Source organism: Rana temporaria, chromosome 1, assembly GCF_905171775.1.
Source record: "Rana temporaria chromosome 1, aRanTem1.1, whole genome shotgun sequence".
Lineage (NCBI taxonomy): Eukaryota > Metazoa > Chordata > Amphibia > Anura > Ranidae > Rana > Rana temporaria.
In genome coordinates, this window is record NC_053489.1 from 314579690 (window position 1) to 314603261 (window position 23572).

Here is a 23572-nt window from a genome sequence, read left to right on the forward strand (position 1 = left end):
TGTTAGTGAAACATGTGAAAAATAAAAATAATTAATGATAATTTGGCTTGTAAAATTTAGATAACCAAATAATAAAAATAAGTGAATAAGATGCATGAATTAAATGCAATTTATAATGCGTAAGTGTAGTAAGTTATACACTTATATAGCTAGAAAAAATGAATTCGTAAAAATGTACTGTGAATATAAATAAAAGTGCTCCAAGAAAAAAAGAGGGGAATTGAACATAAAAATGAATATAAATGTGTATATATAGGGAATAAAAAGTGATATATATAATATAGATATATATATAAAGAATTATAATACAGTGTGGTGCTGACCCAATAGTGTACTGTGAAAAAATATGCCAATTAAAATAAATTTTAATGGAAAGCGGGAAAAACAGATAAAACTGTAGGATAAGTACTGATGTGAACCATCAATAAGTACCCTAACCATATTTGGCCAGAAATATATATTTATAAAAAGAAGGGGGGGGGTAAGGCCCCCAAGAGGCCAACATGTAGGTCACCCCGTCACTCAGATCGAGTTCACAAATAACAGGGTAAACTAAAAACAAAATAAACAGTGACAGTGTCATAAAGGTAAGTTTAAGAATTGTCAATAAAAGCATTAACGTCAACCTCTATATTGAGTCCAAAAGGGGTATAACATTTGATTCTGTGGATCCACTGCATTTCGGATTTGGAGATACTCCTCACTAGTGGACTTCCACGCCAGTGGGGGGCATATCTATCGATCCCCAGGAAAATTGTTTTTGAGGGGTCTCAATTTGTGAACCAAACGATAATGTTTAGATACAGAGTGGTTCAAATAACCTGCTAGAATGTTGGTAATGTGTTCATTAAGTCTCACTGAGAGGGCTCTCTTGGTTCTGCCCACATACTGGAGCCCACAGGGGCACTGGAGTAGGTAGACCACCCCTTCGGTCGCGCACGTAATGAAAGGTTTAATAGTGTGCTGTTCACCTGTGACCGTGGAGACAAAATGGTGTGTTCTTCTGTGAATGCAACCACTAAGGGAACACACCCGACATTTCCTACACTGGTAAAAACCAGTGAATGAATTGAGGAAGGTAGTTTTAATGGCAGGTGGCTCAAGAACATTGGGGGCCAATTTATGTCTCAAGGCCGAACCACCCTTAAAAATCACCTGTGGGTTGTCTGGTAAGACAGGGCCCAAAATTGGGTCATTTTTAAGGATGTGCCAATGTTTTTTTAGAAGTTTCTTGACACTGAAATGCTGGGTGGAAAAAGTAGTAACAAAGGGAACAACAGGCAGCTTACTAGTATCACGTGGTTTAGTCCTCAATAGGTCAATCCTATCGATACCTTTAACCTCATTTAATGTGGATATAAGGGTACCCTGATCATAGCCTTTTTCCAAAAATCTATTCATCAAAATAGTAGATTGTACCAAAAAATCTGACTCATTGGAACAATTGCGTTTAATACGCAAAAACTGGCTTTTTGGCACTGATTTCAGCCAAGAGTCATGATGGCAACTGTCCATGGGGATGTAAGAGTTTCTATCCGTACCCTTAAAGAAAGTGCTCGTGCAGAAAACATCACCCTGGACTGAGATTGTGAGATCTAGAAAATTGATGCTAGATTGACTTGCCTCAAAATTGAGGTGGATGCCTCTCTCGTTGTGATTGAGAAATGACATAAAAGATTGAAGCTCTAGAAGAGGGCCATCCCATAGGAGGAGGATGTCGTCAATGTACCTGGCCCACAGCTTAAGCTGGGGTTGTCGGCAAACATAGACGACATCCTCCTCCCACATGGCCATAACCAAAATAGCCAGGCTGGGGGCATATTTGGCCCCCATCGCCACGCCCCTGTCTTGACGGTAGAACTGGTTTTGAAACCAGAAATAGTTTCTAGTCGCAGCAAAATGCAATAACTCTAGTATAAAAAAGATTTGTTCATCAAAAAGACCAGAGTCCCGACGAAGATAGTATTCTACTGCTGATAAGCCTAAATCATGGGGAATCACCGTATAAAGTGACGTTACGTCAGCTGTCACAAGCCACATATTTTGAGAGGGTTTGAGGCTAGATAATAGATTGATGACATGTCGGGAGTCCTTTAAATGAGAAGGCATCTTGGAAACTAACGGCTGTAGAAAAAAATCTATGTACCTGCCCACCCGGGAAGTGAGGGAATCTATCCCACTCACAATAGGACGTCCCGGGGGGCAGGTAAGGTGTTTGTGAATTTTCGGTAAATAATAAATAACTGGTGTTCTTGGAGCCTTAGGTACAAGGTAAAGTTTCTCTTTTTTGTTAAGAATACCATCCTTGTAACCTTTAGAAATGAGTTTAACTAACTGATTGAGGTAAGAATTTTTAGGGTCACACGCTAGAGGAGTATAGGTGTCTCTATCTCCCAATATTCTCTCCATCTCGGCTAAATAGTCGGTCCTATTAAGGACCACTATGCCCCCCCCTTATCAGCAGGCCTAATGACAATCTGTTTGTTGTCACACAGAGAGTCAAGGCCAGCTTTAAGGGTATGGTTAGATTGTGTTTTTTTTTTTAATGTAAAAATCTGTGTTTTTTTTAGATCTGTCCCTGATATGTCCGAAAATGACATGCTTTTAATGTGAATATCCCAAGATTTTAGCTGCCCGCCTCTGCACTACCTCCTGGCGTGGTGGCCATCTGTAAGCCAGAGGGGCCCCATAATCTTCTATTGCCCGGGGGCCCCATGAGTTGTCAGTCCGCCCCTGGTTCTAGTTTAAGCACAAATTTCATAGAGTTTTATTGAGAGCCCTAAGAAAATATAACCATGCCAATAGGCCAGGATACAGCGTGGCTAATATGTATGAATGTGTGTGTTAGAGCACCCCACCCAATGTTAACTAAAAAATTATTAATTTGCAAATAAGTATTATCTGCTCATTTTTTTGGGGATGTCTGCACCCCTGATAGTGACAACATTTGTGAGGTGTCTTCACCCTTTCTAATTCATTCACTTCCTGTCACATAGCCAAACAGGAAGTGAGGGTAAAACCTTACTAATATCTTTTCTTGGGGACACAGAGATCAATCTAAATAGTTTCCCATTATGTAAATTGCACTCTAGCATTTTGCTGTGTACACCCCAAATTATTAGGGATCTTGGACTTTGGGGTCCATTTACTAAAGGCAAATCCACTTTGCACTACAAGTGCAAAGCAAGGAAGAAAGAAAACAAAACAACTTTGCTTCTACAGGATTGGATGTTAAAACCATCAGTGCTTCCTCTCTGATTTTCAGCAACTATGCTTGTACTGCAGAGTGGCTTTGCCTTTACTAAACCCCAAACTAAATAATCATTTGGGGCAGGGATCCTCAAACTACGGCCCTCCAGCTGTTGTAGAACTACACATCCCATGAGGCCTTGTAATGCACTGACATTCACAGACATGACTAGGCATGATGGGAATTGTAGTTCCTGAACAACTGGAGGGCCGTAGTTTGAAGACCCATGATTTGAGGTGTACACAGCAGTGCTGGAGTGCAATTTGCTTAATGGGGACACTAGTTAGATTGACCTGTGTCCCCAAGAAATGACACTGGTAGGGTTTTAACCTCACTTCCTGTTCAGCTGTGTGACAGGAAGTGAAGCCAATTTTAAGAAAAGGGACACAAAGCTCAACCCAAAAATAAAAAAACACAAAGCAGGGGTTCTAACACTCACTTGGCTTCCCTCAAACACCCACAATTTGAATAGGATTGCCTTGCGCTAGATTTAAGCACAGTGCTGTAAATCAGCACGTCAAGCCTGTCCACCAATAGCAAACCCCCCCCCCCACACACACAGGCCATGTTTGCAGGTTTTCCTTCATCTTGCACATGTGCTTTAAAAGACAGTCTGGACAGCAATTCTTGATAAGAGAAATCCACAAAACATGTCCTGTCGGGGGTACTTGAGGGCTGAGGACCACTGCAGAAAAAAGAAAATACTTACCAGTTTTGTCTTTAAAGTCATGGAGAATAAACATGGCAAACATTTCATGATTACACACCAGGAAAGAAGCTTAGACAAAAATCACACATAATTTGTTAGGCCCAAACCGATTTCAGCTGCAGCTGTCAACATATGTAGCATGAAAAAGTAACAAAAAGACAAACTTAAAAATTTTAAAGTAATTTTTATTGGTCAACAAAACAAGGAAAGCAAAAAAAGACAAACAAACAAACACAAACAAAAATACATTTCAAAATTCTAAATAACCATAGCTTTAACATCTTCACACATTTTTCATAAAATAAGGCCACATAGACAAATACATCAAAGTGAACATCATTTAAAAATAAACCAAAACCATTGGCAAAATAAAACAAAACCCATGCAACAAACCACATTTGTGTTTGGCAACAGCATTTCTGCCAGCCTGCCCCTTCTGAGGGCAGCTGAGGACTGATCGATCCCTGCTTTTTATAACAGTGCTAGTAATTAAGCAATTGAAATCACATGAACAAATTGCAGTCTCTAGTTTGGGTGAGCTTGTAATTGGGCACACCTGCAATTAACCCAAACCACGCTCTATGTGCATCCAAGTGTTTTTCACCTTTTAAAAAGAAAGGATAATTTTTTTCTAAGTGTTTGAGCATGCTCAGTTCATCACACATGTAGGAACCAAGCTGCAATGGAATGAGAGCTTTTTTTTTTTTTTTTTCCCTGATCTGATGCTTTCCAGCCTGAAGGGGAGGTGTTAAAGACAGAAGTAAACACGCACATTTAATAATCTATTTGTGGGGAAAAAAAGGTTGCCAATTTTGTTTGGGAGCCACGTCGCACGACTGCGCAATTGTCAGTTAAAGCGACGCCGTGCCGAATCACAAAAACTGGCCCGGTCATTGACCAGAAATATGGTCCGGGCTCAAGTGGTTAAAAATTAACAAAACACAAAAGTTAGCCCAATTTTTGGGGATAATGTGAAAGATGATGTTACACCGAGTAAATAGATACCTTACATGTCACGCTTTACTATTGGAAACACTCCTGCAATGGGGCCAAAATTAATTCCGTGAATATCCCCATAGGCGACCTTTTTCTTTTTTTTCCAGGTTACCAGTTTATAGTTACAAAGAAGGTCTAGTGGTAAAAGTATTGCTCTCGCTCTAACGCACACGTCAATACCTCACATGTGTGGTTTGAACGATGTTTATATATGTGGGCGGGACTTGCGTAAGTCCCGCCCACATATGTAAAAATTATTTTTACTTTTTGCTATAATAAATATCCCCAAAAATATATATTCTAAAAAATAAAAAAACCCTCAGTTTAGGCCGATACGTATTCTACATCTTTTTGGTTCCAAAAAATCGCAAATAGCGTTTAGTGTTTGGTTTTGGCAAAAGTTATAGCGTCTACAAAATATGGCTTTTTTTTGTTTTAACTAGTTATTGCGGCGATCAGCGATTTTTATCGGTACTGCGACATTATGGCGGACACATCGAACACTTTTTTGGAACCATTGGCATTTTTCTAGCGATCAGTGCTGTAAAAATGCATTGCTTACTATAAAAATGCCACTGGCAGGGAAGGGGTTAACACTAGGTGCGAGGGAGGGGTTAAATATGTTCCCTGGGTGTGTTCTAACTGTAGGGGGGGTGGGACTGACATGTGTAAATGACAGATCGCTGTTCATGAAGGGGAACTCCAGACCCCAAAAAAAAAAAAATAAGGTGGGTTCCCTCCAGGTGCATACCAGGCTCTTAGGCTTGGTCTGGAACATAAGGGGTTAAACCCGCGCAAAAAAAAACAGCGTGGGGTCCCCCCCAAGATCCAAACCAAGCCCTTATCCCAGGCACGCAGTCTGGTCAGACAGGAATGGGGGTGGGGACGAGCGAGCGCCCCCCCCCCTCCTGAGCCATACCAGACCACATGCCCTCAACATGGGGGAGTGTGTGCTGTGGGGGAGGGGGGCACTGCCCCCCCACCCCAAAGCACTCTTGTCCCCATGTCGATAGGGACAAGAGCCTCTTCCCGACAACCCTGGCCGTTGGTTGTCGGGGTATGCGGGCGGAGGGCTTATCAGAATCTGAGAGGCCCCTTTAATAAAGGGGCCCCCAGATTCCGGCCCCCCACCCTATGTGAATGAGTATGGGGTACATTGTACCCCTACCCATTCACCTGGGGAAAAAAATGGAAAAAATAATACACCCACACACACATTTAAAAATTAATTTATTAGTCAGCCGGGGGTCTTCTGCCGGGGCCCCCCACCACCACCCCATTAGGCCCCGGGCTTCGCCATCTTCTGCCGGAACCCCCTTCACCAGTGAGTCTCCTGCCTTTGGGGGAGGGTCCCGGGCTTCTATGACGGTTTCTGCGGGGGGGGGGTGCACTGGCACCCCACCCCCGTCTTCAGCGCCGTAATTCACCGGGACCCCCTTCACCAGTGAGGCTCCTGCCTTTGGGGGAGGGTCCCGGGCTTGTACGGTGTCTTCCGCCGGGGGGCGACACCCGCGGGCTTCTGCGATGCCTTCCGCTTCTGCCTGTCTCCTCCGCGGAGCACAGGGCTTGTCTCCGCTGTCTTCTCCCTTCTCTTCCATTCGATGTTGACACGACGAGGTCCGGCGCTGGAATGCCGTCTGAGCAGCGGGCATGGACTTATATAGGGCAATGCCACCATGTGACCTCAACCCATGTGACATCACATTCCCATCATGCCCAGGGAATGTGATGTCACATGGGTTGAGGTCACATGGTGGCATTACCCTATATAAGTCCATGCCCGCCGCTGACACGGCATGTCAGCGCGCAACCTCGTCGTGTCAACATCGAATGGAAGAGAAGGGAGAGGACAGCGCAGACAAGCCCTGTGCTCCCAGAGGAGACAGGCAGAAGAAGGAAGAGAGAAGAAAGAAGACGGAAGAAAGCCCTGGCTCCGCGGGGGAGCCAGGCAGAAGAGGGAGCAGAGAAGACAGAAGAGAAAAGACCTGGGAGTTGGCGCACCCCCGGCAGAAGACCAGGAAGACCGGAACCCTGGCAGAAGGCACCGGAAAGACCGGGGGATAGGCGCCATCCCCCGGCAGAAGACCCCGAAGTCCGGATGCCCCTCCCTAATGTAAAAGAGCTTAAATGGGGTGGGGGCATCCGGCGGAAGGCTCCGGAGAGGACCGAGGGATGGCGCACTCCCCCGGCAGAAATCACCGAAGCCCAGGGTCCCGGCAGAAGATCGGGAGAGAAGAAACCCCCCCTTGTAAGAGAGCTAAAGAAGAAAGGGGGGGCTCCGGAGCAGATTAATAAAATATTTTATTGTGTGGTGTTTTATTTTACTTTACACTTTCCCCCATGTGAATGGGTAGAGGTACGATGTACCCCATACTCATTCACATAGGGTGGGGGGCCGGCATCTGGGGGCCCCCTTATTAAAGGGAGCTCGCAGATTCCGATTAGCCCCGCCCGCATACCCCGACAACCAATGGCAAGGGTTGTCGGGAAGAGGCTCTTGTCCCTATCGACATGGGGGCAAGAGTGCTGTGGGGTGGGGGGGCAGTGCCCCCCTCCCCCACAGCACACACTACCCCATGTTGAGGGCATGCGGTCTGGTACGGCTCAGGAGGGGGGGCGCTCGCTCGTCCCCACCCCCATTCCTGTCCGGGCCAGACTGCGTGCTTGGGATGAGGGCTTGGTTTGGATCTGGGGGGGGACCCCCGCGCCGAATCGGCGCGGGTTTAACCCCTCACGTTCCGGACCAAGCCTAAGAGCCTAATGTAGCCCTGAAGGGGGACCCGCGCCGATTTCAAGTTTGAAATTTGGCGCGGAGTTCCCCTTCATGGCTGAAAACAGCTCGGAGATTCCCGTGCGCCGCGTCACGCAGCACATTCACGGGTACGCCGCTTGGTATTTGCCAAGATTTTCACGGCGTACTGACAAGGCGCACGGGAAGCGCCGAAATTTCTCTCTGCGCATGCCCAGTATGCAAATGAACCTCCCGAGGTTCAGGCGCACTGTGCAAGCGTACGGGGATCTGTTTTCAAAAAACACTTTCCCTTTCAATTCGGCCCGCCAAACACATTCAAACACATGTCACTTCACTTCCCCTGCATCCCCCCACCTCCCCCCCTAATAAACTCCCGCCCGAACCCCCGCAATTTACATTTCAATGTGCCGTGCGCCAGGTCTGTACCTGTACTGGTGCACAATGCACCCTCTCCTGGGCGCACGGAGCACATTAGTAACTAGGGAAATACACTGCACTAGCAGCGTATTTCTTTAGTAAATGGCAAAACGGCTGCTACTCCTGCTTTTACTCCATGAGTCATGGAGTAAAGGCTTGGTAAATCAGCCCCACTGTGTGCATGGACACAAAGGATAACGTTCTGGAGAGTTTATTGGCTGCAGGAAAAAAATGTCTGAAGCCAAAAACAGCAGCTGTAAAAAATGTCCAGTGTGCATAAGGCCTTAGGGTTTTGGCTGTTCCCATAACTTTGTATAGATTATCAGTACAATCCCCTTCCAATTATGACCATGTCTTTGGTTAGTATTTGAATATCTTCAGTGTCTCTAAATCTGTCTGTATTTTTGGTGACACGTCTTATTGGCTGATATGATACCAAATAGTATCCACAAGTTAAATGTATTAAAATTACACAGTAGTGATCATGTTTTTGTCTTGATATTAACCTGCCAGTAGTCATCTTTCTAAAGAAAAAGATGATACATTTTTTTATTTGATTTGGATTTTACATTCTTAGGCAATCGAGCAGGGAAAAAAATAAGAAGCAAATGTCGATTTCACACAAATAAAGGGCTTTCCTTGTACACAACGAAGCACTTAATAAACGTTATGATCTTTGATACTAACCTTTTGTTTCTGGCATCTTTACGTTCAACATACCAATCATCTTAAAGTATAACTTAAGACAATTGTTTTTAGAATATTTTTTTTATGTGCCCCCATAAGGCAGATTCACCTTCTTGTTATGTCCTGTTTATCATTACCGCTAAAATTAAAAGGAAATTCCAAATTTTGGGCTGTCCCCAAAAAAGTAATAGGTTAAAACATCCAATGGGAATACTAGTTTAGTTACCCTGGTGATAACCAAGGGCTCCCTAACTTTGGAGGGATTTCCACTTATTTCCTGTTTTGGCTATGGGACAGGAAGCGAAAAGAAATTTACCCTATGGGACACAGAGGGCAACAAAAAATTTTTTAAATCAAATTTATTCTATTCAAAATTCTTTTGTTTTTATTCTATTATATTAGTTTATATTCTATTATTGTATTTATTATTCTATTATTTTCTTTTCTATTATTTTCTATTCTTCTAAATGTGAATGCCAAAAGATGGTTATATTCTTTCTATTTTATTCTATTATATTGTTTTTTTTATATTGCATTCTTTTCTATTCTATTCTATTTTATTTTTTCTATTCAATTTGAATTCAAATGTATTCTATTTAAAATCTGAATTTCAAAAGATGGTAATATTGTATTGTATTCTTTTTTATTCTATTCTATTCCTTTATTTTCTATTCTATATGTTTCTGTTCTTTTATTCTCTATTATATTTCTATTCTATCCTGTTCTGTTTTACTCTATCGTTTTCTATTCTATTCTTTTAGTTTATATTCTATTTCTTTATTATCTACTATATCCCTTTATTTTCTATTCTATTCTTTTTTGTTCTCTCCATTATTTTCTATTCAATTTTATTTTCTTCTGAAATTCGAGTTTGGTTTGAAAATTATTCAAATTAAAATTTTGTCTCAAATTTTAGTTTAGTTATTTTCGGATTCGTTTAAATTTGTTGCTATTGTAATTCAGAAATTTGGATATATTTGAATTTCCGAATAGCGAAAAATATGTCCGAATTTTGATTTGGGAACTAAGGGGGTAATCCACAAAAGGGATACGCCGGCGTATCTACTGATACGCCGTCGTATCCCTGTTTCTATCTTTGGAACTGATCCACAGAATCAGTTTCCAAGAGATAGACAGAAGATCCGACATGTGTAATTGAATTACACTGTCGGATCTTAAGGATGCAATTCTAGGCTGGCCGCTAGGTGGCGAGGCCATTGCGGCCGGCCTAGAATATGCAAATGAACACTTACGGCGATCCACGAACGCTCCGACGGGCCCGTCGCTCTAATGCTACGTCATTTACGTCGAGTTACGCCGTGTAAAAATAGGGCTGAGTCCTATTTGACTAAGCCCTATTAAGTATGGCCGTCGTTCCCGCGTCGAAAATTCAAACTCTACGTCTAAGCAAATGACGTCGGAGCGACGTCAGTTAGCGCAATGCACGTCGGGTAAGTTACCCGACGGAGCATGCGCAGTACGTCTGGCGCGGGAGCGCGCCTAATTTAAATGGGACTCGCCCCATTAGATTCGGCACGCCTTGCGCCGGACGGATTTGAGTTACACCGCCGCAAATTTCCAGGTAAGTGTGTTGTGGATCGATACCTAACTTAGGAAAAATTTGCGGCAGTGTAACTTAAATCACTTAAGTTACGTTGCGCTGCGGGACTGTGGATTTGGCCCTAAATTGACTGTACGTGTCTAGAATCAGTTTAACGCTGGACAACACAGGCATGCTCACAGGAAAGTATGTTTTGACACTTCTACAGCTCCCAGATTATAAATAGACTTGGCATGGGTGAGCATCACAGGGACAATGCTGCTGTGAGTACTACTGTACTGTATGTTGCTCAGTGTAAACAGACATGCCTTTTTTTGTAGTAGGAAATCAATGGACAGAACTTGAGGCGCACTTATCTAAGCTTCTACAGCTCTTAGAAATATGGGAAAAAGTGCTATATGCAGTTTTGTACACTAGGGGACTGGATTATCAAATAATATAAGAAGTGATAGCTCCTGTTTAAAGAATTACAGCCATTTCACAGATTAGAAAAGTGTTAGTAATTAAAATCAGTTTTAAGCTGGTGTACGTGTAGCCAAGTCCCATGGTGGCGGTAATGCAAGGTCGATTGATGGGCGCCAGACACTTCTTGAATGCAAAAATATTTATTGTCTCTTAAACAGAACTGTGGGAGAGAGGGTTAGGGCCAGGACACCCTTAATGCCGGGTACTGACGAGCAAACATGTACGATAAAACCGGTCCGTCGGACCGTTTTCACCGTACATGTCTGCCCGGGGATTTCTTTTTTTCAAATATATGTTTTATTGAGAAAGCACATGTGGAGAAATTCCAACATTACAGCAGAGATGTACATGAACTCAAAAAGCAAGTACAGAGGAGTCGCTATACATTTCAGCCATTACCGTAACATGTCCCTGTACAGAATCTCACGTGAAAAGGGGACATAACGACATGTACATTGCATTCTATTCAGATATGGATAGCATCAGTGAGCAGGAACCTCCCCGTGCTTAAATTTTATCTTAAATAGAGGTTAAAGTGAAATCAGGTGAAGAAGAGAGAGAACGAAGAGGAGGGAAGGGGGGGGGGAAGAAGTAGGGGGGGGGAAGAGGAGGGGAGAATGGGGGGGAGCACAGACAGGACGAGGGTGGGGATCGGTCAACTCCAAACCCGACCAGGGCGACATCAACGTCCAAGTAGGGAAGCACCCTCATCTGAAAAAATGAAAACATTCCAGATACTCCAGACCTCCGTGAAGGCTTCATGTTTATGCTGCGCGGTGAGAATCAAATCTTCCATTTGTTTTGTTTCCTCCACCTTCCGCAGCCAGCACCCAACCGTCGGTGGGCTCTGCTGCTTCCAGCGGAGGGGGATGCATGCCTTAGCGGCATTTACTAGGTGGCAAACCAACGATTTTTTATAGGACTTAACCAACATCGTTGACAGGTGTAGCAGAAAAAATGACGCGTCGTCCGGGATCTCATATTCCGTGAACGTTTGCGTGATGCGGCGAACCTCCGCCCAGAAACTCGTCAGTCCTGGGCAGGACCAGAAGATGTGTAGTAAGGAGCCCGTGTCCACCCCACACCGCCAGCAGCGGTCCGAGGTAGAAGGGAAACATTTGTGCAACCTGGTGGGCGTGAGGTACCACCTGGAGAAGAGTTTAAAATTGGTTTCCTGTAGTCTGGTGCAGGATGAGGACTTTATTGCTAAGGTAATGATACGTTGTTTCTCTACTACTGAGAAAGTCTGGTCAAGGTCAGACTCCCATCTCTCTAAGCAGCGTAAGCCAGGCTGTGTGGGGGGTGAGTTTAAAAGAGAGTACATTTGTGAAAGAGTTTGTGACGCCGGCCTCCGAGCAGCACTCCTCAAAAGTCGTCAGTGGGCGTGAGAATTTCTGTGGGTCAGGGATAGAATGAAGGAAGTGGTGCAATTTCACCGCCTTCCAAAAGGGTAGGCTGTAGTCGCCCGCGGAGTCTGTCAATTCAGTCAATGAAGCCCAGCGTCCCGATGTCACGAACCCGGACGCCTGCTCCCGACCCCTCTCCCTCAGGTCTGAATATTCCGTCGGATGGAGTCCCGGCGAGAAGTTCGGGTGCCCAATGATCGGATACAGCGGTGAGGACGCGGTCGTCAGGTGATTCCCCACAGCCACCCGGGAACCCAGTCTTAGTGTGGACCCTATCAGTGGGTGAGACTTCAGCCTCGGGGGAACATCATCAAAGCACCACAGTGCACTTTTTAAAGGGATCGCTGTTTGAGACTGCTCTATTTGAGTCCACAATTTATATGCTACGTTGCGTCTCCAATCTATAATTCTACATAGAAGGGCGGCTTGGTGATAGCGTCTGATGTCGGGTACGGCCAGTCCTCCATTCTGCTTGGGTAGGGACATTTGGGTTTTATTCAATCTGGGCTTTTTCTGCGCCCATATGAAGCGTGTAAAAAGGCCCTGTACTTGTTTAAGGAAGGAGACAGGAATCTGGATGGGAAGAGCCTGGAACAGGTATAGGAATTTGGGGAGTATGCACATCTTTATAAGATTGCATCTGCCGAACCAGGAGTGCATTCCTCTATGCCATCTGTCGAGCAGGGAGCGGGCCGTCACTAATACCGGAGGGAAGTTGAGAGTAAACACCCTGGACAGGTCCGCCGGAATCAGAGTCCCCAAGTATTTAAGGGCCGTGTTCGTCCATTGGAAGGGGAAATTCGCTTGGATGGCTGACAAACACTGTGGGGAGATAGCCACCCCCATTGCCTCTGACTTGGAATAATTTATTTTAAGGTTCGAGATGGCTCCATATGTATGGAATTCTTTCAGTAGGTTCGGCAGAGAAATCATTGGGTTCGTCAGGGAAAAAAGGAGGTCATCTGCATATGCAGAGACCTTACATTGTAGGGTCCCCGCCGTGAGACCCCGTATGTCGGGGTTCAGTCTAATTCTACATAGAAAGGGTTCCAAGGAAAGGGCAAAGAGGAGTGGGGACAACGGGCAGCCCTGTCTCGTACCGTTTGTGATAGGAAATGGGTCCGACAGGAGTCCGTTTACCTTAACCTGGGCTGTTGGGTTGGAATAAATCCCCCCTATCCATGACAGCATCCTCCCCCCCACTCCGATGTGACGGAGGACAGAGAACATAAAGTTCCAGTTGACTCTGTCAAACGCCTTTTCGGCGTCGGTACTGACAAAGACGCAAGGGGTACGGCTCGTGTTCGCTAGGTGGACTAGGTTGAGTACCTTGACGGTGTTGTCCCTGGCCTCTCTTGTGGGGATGAAACCTACCTGATCTAGGTGGGACAGAGATTGGAGGTGCTGCGCCAATCGGGTGGACAGTATTTTGGTGAATAATTTTAAATCGGTATTTAAAAGGGAAATTGGCCTATAGCTCCCGCAAGATCCCGAATCCTTACCCTCCTTATGGATCAGTGTGATATGAGCTTTTAAAGTGTCTCTAGGAAACTGCGAACCCGCGCCTATTGCATTAAAGAAGGAAACCATACGCGAGCCCAGGATCGGGAGAAGGGATTTGTAATACTGGACGGTGAAGCCGTCCGGGCCCGGGGCTTTATTCGGCTTCATGGATCCCAGAGCAAGCTGGAGTTCCTCCACCGTGATTGGGGCCTCTAGATCTTCTAGGGCTTCCGGGGGGAGGGAGGGCATTTGTGAGGACGATACGTATTCGTCGATGTCAGCCTGCGGCGGGTCTCTACTCGGCAAGTTATAGAGTGAGTGGTAGAAGTCCTTGAACTCCCGTGAGATATGTTGTGGCATCGTAACCTTACCCCCCTCCTTACCGACGATGTGAGGGATATACGCTGCTGATTGTTGTTCCCTAACCGCCCTGGCCAATGCCTTACCGCACTTGTTGCCCGACTCATAGCCTATTTTCCGACATATCTGTACCGCCGCTTTCGCTCTATAGTGAAGTAGGTCCGTGATTTGTTTGCGCAGGATTTCCAGTTCTGTCCCCAGGTCAGGTGTGGGCCTATGTTTGTGTTGGGATTCCGCTACGTGGAGTTTAGACAGCAGTGTATCGAGTTGAGCGTTACGTTCTCTCTTGATACGCGCTCCATGTCTGATGAGAACACCCCTCATGACAGCCTTATGGGCCTCCCAAAGGGACCCAGGGTCGCAGTCTTGGGTGTCGTTTTCTTGAAAGTACAGGGGGAGCTCTCTCATGACATCCGCCAGGACCTCCGGGGTCTGGAGAAGGCTCTCATTTAGACGCCAGAACTTGGGTCTAGCCGAGACGCCTCCATCTAAGGTGTACGTCAGGTAGATGGGTGCGTGGTCTGACCAGGTGATGTGACCAATCGACGAGTCGGATACTGCGTGCAGCTGATTGTGTGGGATTAAGAAAAAGTCGATCCTGGAATATAGTTTGTGTGGGGCGGAGAAGAACGTGTAATCCCGTTCTGCGGGGTGGTGTAGGCGCCAAACATCTATCAGACGTGCTTTGTGTAGAGCAGTGGCTATTCTTTTTCTTTGCGCCGGGGGTATTGCCGAGCTCCCAGATGAGGTGTCAGAGGGTGGGATCAAGGGGGCGTTAAAGTCTCCGCCGAGGATCAGCTGGCCCTCCGCAAAGTCCGACAGCCTATCCAAGGTGTGAGAGATGAATTTAGCCTGTTGGTCGTTCGGGGCATATATCGTCGCTAGAGTGAGTAACGTGGTTCCCACCAGGCCCTTCAGGAAGACAAATCGTCCCCCGGGGTCTATTAACTCCGCCTGGCATTTCCATGGCACTTTGTTGGAGATTAAAATAGTCACACCCTTGGATTTGGCTGTGGGGTTGGTGGAATGATAAGTCAGTGGGAATAGCCTACTTTTTAATATGGGTAATTTGTCATGCTTAAAGTGAGTCTCCTGTATAAAGGCGACGTCTGTGTGAGACCCTTTCAAATCATTTAGAAGCATTCGCCTCTTTTCAGGCGTGTTCAAGCCCCTGGCATTTAGAGATAGTACTCGTATGGAGTCCATCGCCCTGTCTGCGAGGAGGGGGGGGGGTAAGGGGAAGGGTGGAGTAAGGGGAAGGAGAGGTATAGGAGTTGGAGTAAGAGGGTAGGAAGAGAAAACGAGGAGGTGGCTAAGAACCCAGACACCTCTTCCAGAGGGAAACTAGGACAGCCAAAGGACCTACAAAGTGGGTAGGTGTGAAGTACTAAGAGGAGGGCACAACCGTGCCTGAACACTCACCAGGACAGAAGCTGGTATTAGAGTGTCGTCCTAAGTGGGGGATTGGAAAGAGATAGCCAGCGAGAGGTCCACCGGCCACCCCCAGCCATCCCGGCTTTTTGTGTATTAAGACAAGAAAAATTGTAACAGCATATATCAGATAGGTAGCATGCATGCATAGAACATTTTTCCCGCAGTCCAGTACTACTATAAAGACATTTAAACGATAATAATGCACAAATTCAAACTAAATAGTCAAACCTTAAACTTTCAGATTCGACCGAACCTCCCCCTCCCTCCTTCCGCATGGGGCTGCCCGTTAAGCATCCCTCTAGGCTTACAAACATGTTGCCCACGATCTCATGGGGGGCAGAATAGGGTTGCTGTCAAGGCAGTAAGTGACTCATACAAGGTGCCTCACCTCCCCCCGCCACCCCCTCCCAGTGTCCCCCACATATCGCCCCATCTCGGCAGATGGTTTGAACCAGGGGGCCAGAGTGAGAACGTAGCTAAGTCTGCGACCAGGTCAGGATACGGCAGGAAAGGGGATCACCACCAACGGCCGCCGCTGAGCGGGGGCCTCCGGTACCAAAGTGTTAGCAGTTCCATAGGCAGACGCACAAATGTGGGGTCAAAGTTAGGGCTCTCGTCTAACGGCTGCACACATCAGAGTCCCGTAGGGCAGGTAATGCAGGGCCTAGGCGACATACCCGGGAGCTTCACCGCCATTGCGGCTACAAACATGGGGTGGGGGGGGCAGGGCGACATACGCGGAGGGGGCACTCCCCAACGTCAAAGCAGTGAGGGACAAAGGTGCCAACTGGCAGCAAAACAGTTATCTAATGAGGGGGGGCTCATAACATAGAACCGTGCAGTTCAGAGCACTAGGGCAAGGTATCGCCCGGTCGTTTAAGACTCACGTGACCCCTCAATGGAGGACGAATCTCGCGCTCTCCTGGTGGATCTCTGCTGGCGAGGGGGGAAGCCTCCCCGGTGTGGCCCAGAAGGCTGTCGGTTTGGCTGACGGGGTAAGATGATGAGCCAGTTCAGAACATCTACTGGGTCCGTTGCCAGAAAAACGAAGAGTCCTGGTAGATCTGCTGGGGTGCGCAGGGTGTAAGATGATGTCATCTTGCGGAAGGTTACCGCCAAGGGATATCCCCAGCGGTAGGTGCAGCCCGCTCTCCTGGCGAGATCGAGGACCGGCCTCAGCATGGCCCTCCGCTGTAGTGTAGCTTTAGATAGATCCGGAAGAATCTTTACCGTGGCTCCATCAAAATTCACCTCTCCATGCTCCCAGGCCTTACGGAGGATTAACTCCTTGTGGGTGTAACGGTGGAGCCTGCAAAGGACATCCCGGGGGCGGTCTGGGTCCGAGGACCTGGGGCCTAGAGTTCTGTGGACACGATCCAGCTCAAGGGCAGGGGGTGAGTCGCCTAGCAGACCCTGGAATATTGCCACCACAGACACCGCCAGATCCTCCGATCCCGTAGCCTCCGGTAGGCCCCGCAGCCGCAGATTATTGCGGTGGCCGCGGTCCTCTAAATACTCTAAATGTAGTTGTAGATCTATAGAAGTGGCCGCCTGCACTGCATGAGCGCCCTCCAGTGCCATTACTCTCTGCTCCAGGGAGGAGATCGAAGCCTCCCCTGTATCCACCCTCATTGAGATAGTCTGTAGCTCCTCTCTTACCTCATGAATGGCGCGTCCGTGGGCCTCCTCCACTCGGCGGACAAGGTCTTCAATATCGGCCTTAGTGGGGAGGGCCTGTAGTATGGAGCGGAGGTCGTCCGGCATCTCGCCCTGCTGTTGAGAGGAGCTCTGTATAGACGGGCGGAGGGCTGACGGGATTCCCTGGGATAAGTCTGTGTCCATTGCAGGTAGAGGAAGGGGGGCCAGCGTGTGAACAGTGGAGAGCGCCGGAGGAGACGCACGCGGAGCCTCCGTAATGGCGGCGGCAGATGGATGTCCGGGCTCGCAGAGGAATCTCCTGATGCCGCTCCTCAGAGTGATCGGTCTATTCCTACGGGGTGATGGTCCGTGTCTGGGTCTTTTGTTGTGTAGCATGCCGTGCACGGTGAGTGACAAAGTCCGCTGTATGTCGGGATAAGCCGGGGGGAAGCCTGGAGCTCAAAGGCAAAACGTCCTCACTCGGCCATCGCTAAGCCACGCCCCCCTGCCCGGGGATTTCTGTATGGTGGCTGTACTCACCATCATACAGAAATCCGTGCGTAAACAATACGCGGGGCGTGTCCGCACCATCGCCGCGACGATGACGCGGCGATGTGGGCGGGCCTGCCAGTTAAATGCTTCCACGCATGCGTCAAAGTCATTCGACGCATGCGAGGGATGGCGGGCGCTCGGACATGTACGGTAGGTCTGTACAGACGACCGAACATGTCCGAGGGGACAGGATTCCAGCGGGCTGTTTTAAAACAAGCCCGGAAATATTTGCCCGCTGGGAAAAGGCCCGGCGGGCAAATGTTTGCTGGAATCCTGCCCACTCGGGCCTACAAACGACCGAACATGTATGCTGAAACTGGTCCGCGGACCAGTTTCAGCAGACATGTTCGGTCGTCTGTACGGGGCCTTAGTGTTAATTGACAGACTCCAAGACTTATATAGGCAGACAGCCATGCAGGAAAAGGTATCTAGCCAGACACCACATCTGCATAAGTAGGAAAGCTATCTCCTATGGCAACAGTCTTGTAACAGTTTCTAACAAAAGTTGCAATGAACTCTTTCACTTCTTCTACAATCTCCTATTGTAGAACTTCACTCCACTGAGCTCTCAGTCTTTCACTAGACTTACTGATCCACTGCCACTGGATGCCCTGAGCTCTTCCAATCTAACACTCAGTATCTTCCTCAAACGTCACCCCCACTTCACCGCTAGGTCCCTGGCTTGGCACTCACAGATACACCTCAAGTTTCACCCCTGCCGACACGTTAGGTCCCTGGCTTGGCACTCCACAAGCGTCACCTCTGCGGTCCAGCTGGGTCCCTGGCTTGGCACTTGCTGAAGTTTTCCCACTCCTTCACCGTCCCCAGCTGGTGAGAAGTCTGCTCTGGTACTGGCTTCAGCTTATTCACAATGGTCTCTGGTAGCAAGGTGGATGGTCCCTTTGTGGCAGTTTTCCTTTTCCGACCATGACTTGTTCCCCGGCGGGCGTAACCGTTACTTCTGTTTGGACTACAAGACCGCAGTCCCAACCCTGCACTATTTCTGGATAGGCCCTCAGAAAGCCTAGCAGTCAGATGTACCCGGGATAGGCCTTAGGTTTCTGGCCTAGCAGCCTGGGGCAATATGACACACTTCCACCCAGACAGCCGTCCAGGTGGCACAGAGACCCGATCACCTGGCCTCACCCAAATAAATAGGTTCTCCCAGCAGGCAAAGGGATCTAAGAAAATCCCTGCCCTTGCCTGGGAAATCCCATTCTTTCCTAATCTGTCCTTGCAATGTCCTGGTCTTAGTTAATGCCACCAGATACTTGACAATCTAGTGACAGAAGAGAGAAGTGCAGGAGTTCCAGAATTAGTAAATCGTTTGACCTCCTATAATTGGCCAAGGCAACTATCACTTGGCAGATAAATTTAATAGCCACCCTGCCAAAAAATCAGGGTGCTAAATACGGAATTAATTCAGTATTCAGAATGAGGAGTGTCTGTGCTGGAAAGTTGTCATGTATGTGACAGCTTCCTGTACAGGGTACTACCCCCAGTCGCATTCAGTTGTTGGCCAGGGAAAGCTAAATGTAAACAATGGGTCCAGGAATATTGGTCATGTCATTGCCCAGATATGGCAATGCTCATATTTGGGTCCTGATTTGAGTCAATGGGTGGGTGGAGCCTGATGGGGAACTGAGAGTCAATTTTCCCATCAGTCTGCCTTACTTTTAAAAGGCAGTGTATGGCAGTAGGTGCATTCGAAAGCAGCTAATCGACTGAATAGCAGCTATGGATCCAATCACTGCCCTGTGCTGTTAATCAAAAGTGAGGTGACAATACAGAACTCGTCTCTCAGCCATCAAGATCCATCCACCCCTATTACAAAACTCCTTGGCCATGCACTTGTCAGTGTGACAATGCAGTGCCTGGGGAGGTAGCACACTGAGGAAGTCCAGTATAGGCATTCTGACAAGCACTGCAGTGGCCTGATGGAATTCCCCCCACAGTGCTTAGCTTTCAGGTTCATCTATTTCAGAACAATAACAATTATTTGCACCTCAGTCGTTTGACATGTATATCTAAATATGCAATCCTAAGAAAAAAAGTGCTTTAAAAAAATAGTTACACACGCACAATAAAGGGGAGTTCCAGCCAATTTGTATGTTTATTAAAAGTCAGCAGCTACAAAAAGTGTAGCTGCTGGCTTTTAATAAACAGACACTTACCTGCTCCAGCACTCCAGCGACGCGCCGGCCGGGGCTCCGCTCCTCTCCCCCCCTCCCCGGCCGGCGTCTTCATTCTCAGTGTGGGCACCCGGCCGTGACAGCTTTCCGCTTCACGGCCGGGCACCCACTGCGCATGCGCGAGCGGCACTGCGCATGTGCAAGCGGCGCGGCCCGTCGCTGCGCCGTGTAATTTGCCAGGAGATCGCCTAGGACCTGTGACGTGTCCTAGGCAATCGCCTACAGCAGCCACTTCCTGTAGGCGATTAAGCTTAGTCGCCTACAGGAAGGAGGAAGTGGGACAGGAAGTCCCACTCTTCCTGAAGCCCCCACTCCCCCCCCAAAAAAATTACATGCCAAATGTGGCATGTAAGGGGGAGAGGAGTGGGTTAAGAGGAAGTTCCAAATTTGGGTGGAACTCCTCTTTAAAAGTTTGAAAAGGTTTTTTTTTTTCAAGACAATGAACATTTTTTACTTCATTCTTTTCTAAAAGTGAGTAACCCCTTCACTTTTGACATGAGACTAACATGCCACAAAAAACGGACATTCGGTCGTCTGAAAATCTATGTGTGTGTATGAGGCTTTATAGTAATAAAAAATTGGAGTAGTGGCCATTTTTGTCTAGCTTGCTGGAATTGATGTGGATGCCTTCAGCTGCTATTGTGCTATTCTAAGCTTCTGGTGTATGACATTAAGGAATGGTCTCCCTCCAGGCATCCCTGTCCTTCATTTATCCATTGATACAAAAGTGAGTACACCCCTAACATTTTTGTTAATTTTTTATTATACCTTTTCATGTGACAACACTAAAGAAATTACACTTTGCTACAATGTAAAGTAGTGAGTGTACAGCTTGTATAACAGTGTAAATTTGCTGTTCCCTCAAAATAACTCAACACACAGCCATTAATGTCTAAACCACTGGCAACAAAGGTGAGTACACCCCTAAGTGAAAATGTCCAATTTGATCCCAATTAGCCATTTTCCCTCTCATGTCTTGTTAGTGTTACAAGGTCTTAGGTGTGAATGGGGAGTAGGTGTGTTACATTTGGTGTTATTGCTCTCACTCTCACTTATTGGTCACTGGAAGTTCAACATGGCACCTCATGGTAAAGAACTCTCTGAGGATCTGAAAAAAATAATTGTTGCTCTACATAAAGATGGCCTAGGCTATGCAAAGATTTCCAAGACCCTGAAACTGAGCTGCAGCATGGTGGCCAAGACCATACAGCAGTTTAACAGGACAGGTTCCACTCAGAACAGGCCTCGCTATGGTCTACCAAAGGGGTTGAGCGCACATGCTTAGTGTCATATCCAGAGTTTGTCTTTGGAAAATAGACGTATGAGTGCTGCCAGCATTGCTGCAGAGGTTGAAGAGGTGGGGGGTCAGTCTGTAAGTGCTCAGACCATATGCTGCACACTGCATCAAATTGGTCTGCATGGCTGTAGTCCCAGAAGATGATAGAAATCCCCCAAACAGTTTTCTGAAAACAATCAGACTAAGGACATGCATTACTGGAACCATGTCCTGTGGTCTGATGAGACCAAGATAAACGTATTTGGTTCAGATGGTGTCAAGCGTGTGTGGCAGCAACCAGGTAAGGGAGTACAAAGACAAGTGTGTCTTGCCTACAGTCAAGCATGGTGGTGGGAGTGTCATAGTCTGGGGCAGCATGAGTGCTGCCGGCACTGAGGAGCTACAGTTTATTGAGGGAACCATGAATGCCAACATGTACTGTGACATACTGAAGCAGAGCATGATCCCGTCCCTTCAGAGACTGGGCCGCTGGGCAGTATTCCATGATATACATGATAACGACTCGAAACACACCTCCAAGATGACTAATGCCTTGCTAATGAAGCTGAGGGTAAAGGTGATGGACTGGCCAAGCATGTCTCCAGACCTAAACCCTATTGAGCATCTGTGGGTCATCCTCAAACGGAAGGTGGAGGAGCGCAAGGTCTCTAACATCCACCAGCTCTGTGATGTCATCATGGAGGAGTGGAAGAGGACTCCAGTGGCAACCTGTGAAGCTCTGGTGAACGCTATGCCCAAGATAGTTAAGGGAGTACTGGAAAATAATTGTGGCCACGCAAAATATTAACACTTTGGGCCCAATTTGGACATTTTCACTTAGGGATGTACTCACTTTTGTTATCAGCGGTTTAGACATTAATGGCTATGCGTTGAGTTTTTTTGAGGGGACAGCAAATTTACACTGTTATACAAGCTGTATACTCACTACTTTACATTGTAGCAATGTGTAATTTCTTCAGTGTTGTCACATGAAAAGATATAATAAAATATTTTTAAAAATGTGAGGGGTGTACTAATTTTTGTTAGATACTGTATACAATATGCTCTGACATTGAGACTCTCATAGACTAAAATTAGGACTGCACCACATAGAGGGGCCTTGATGAGGCATTACCTCTGTTTTTAACACATATTGTTAGGCAGTGTAGTTCAGTTTTTTTGCTGGATAGCTGGTAAATGTGACTGGAAATGCATTTTGCTTTGTTTGCTCTTTGTAAAGCTCTTCTATGTGCATCTTACTCCTAAAGTTAGTTATATATTGAGGTGGTTGCCATTTTTTAATAAGCTTGCTGGAATTGTCGTGGGAACATCTTCATTTATCCCATGTCTATCCACTGCTATATATACTTTTCCATGTGCATGTCACTCTAAAAGCTATTTAATAATTGGGGTGGTTGCCATTTTTGCTTAGCTATACAGAAAAGCTGGAGCTTGACTCCACAAATTCCCTCCTTAGAGGGCATGAACAAAGGACAACCTGATCTTTAACGAAACATTTATGTACTACCTACAGATATTTTCCACAATGACCCACATGCATGTATGTTGGAACAACCTTTATTAACCTGTACAAAAACAACCTGTATGGAACAAACATACTAAAAATGGTAAAATATTGTCTCGTTCATTGTCGGTGTGAAGGGGAGGGGTTCTGTGGCAATATAAATTAAGAACATTTGTCAAAAAAAAAAAAGGTTCAGGTGATTTGGTTGTGCTTTCATGCCTAACTCCACTATGGGAAGCTATACAGAGACAGGCATTAGTAGTGTACAAATTTGTACGTTCTACTCCGAGACTATTTCATTTATAATTAAACAATGCAGAAAAGACAGCTAGGTGCACAAGTGCCATCTCCAGCCCTGATTATGCAGACTATAATCACATCTTATAGAGGATTTATTATGTGTACAAACACTATCTTTTGTTTTCTAATGGTGTTCTTACCTTACCTTCTCTGTGCAATGGTTTTGCACAGAGCAGCCCTGATCCCCCTATTCTCGGGTCCCCCACTGTCACTTCTGGCTTCTCCCTCATCACTGGCTGTGATTGACAGCGGTGAGGGCCAATGGCTCCCAATGCTGTATCTGAGCAATTAAGAAGGGAGAGAGCCGAGTCTTAGCCCTCTTGCACACTGCTGGACCGAGATCGGACTCAGGTATGTATTTTGGGGGGGGGGGGGTGCTGTGGGGGGAGCTTCATTCAGAGGATTTTTTACCTTACTGCAAAGAATGCAATAAGGGAAAAAAAAAACTTTCTGCCTTTAAAACCACTTTGATTTAGTACTTGCACAGCTGATATAATATATGTTTTGATACTGGATTAAAAGCCACTGGAGCTTTTACAAACATGTGTT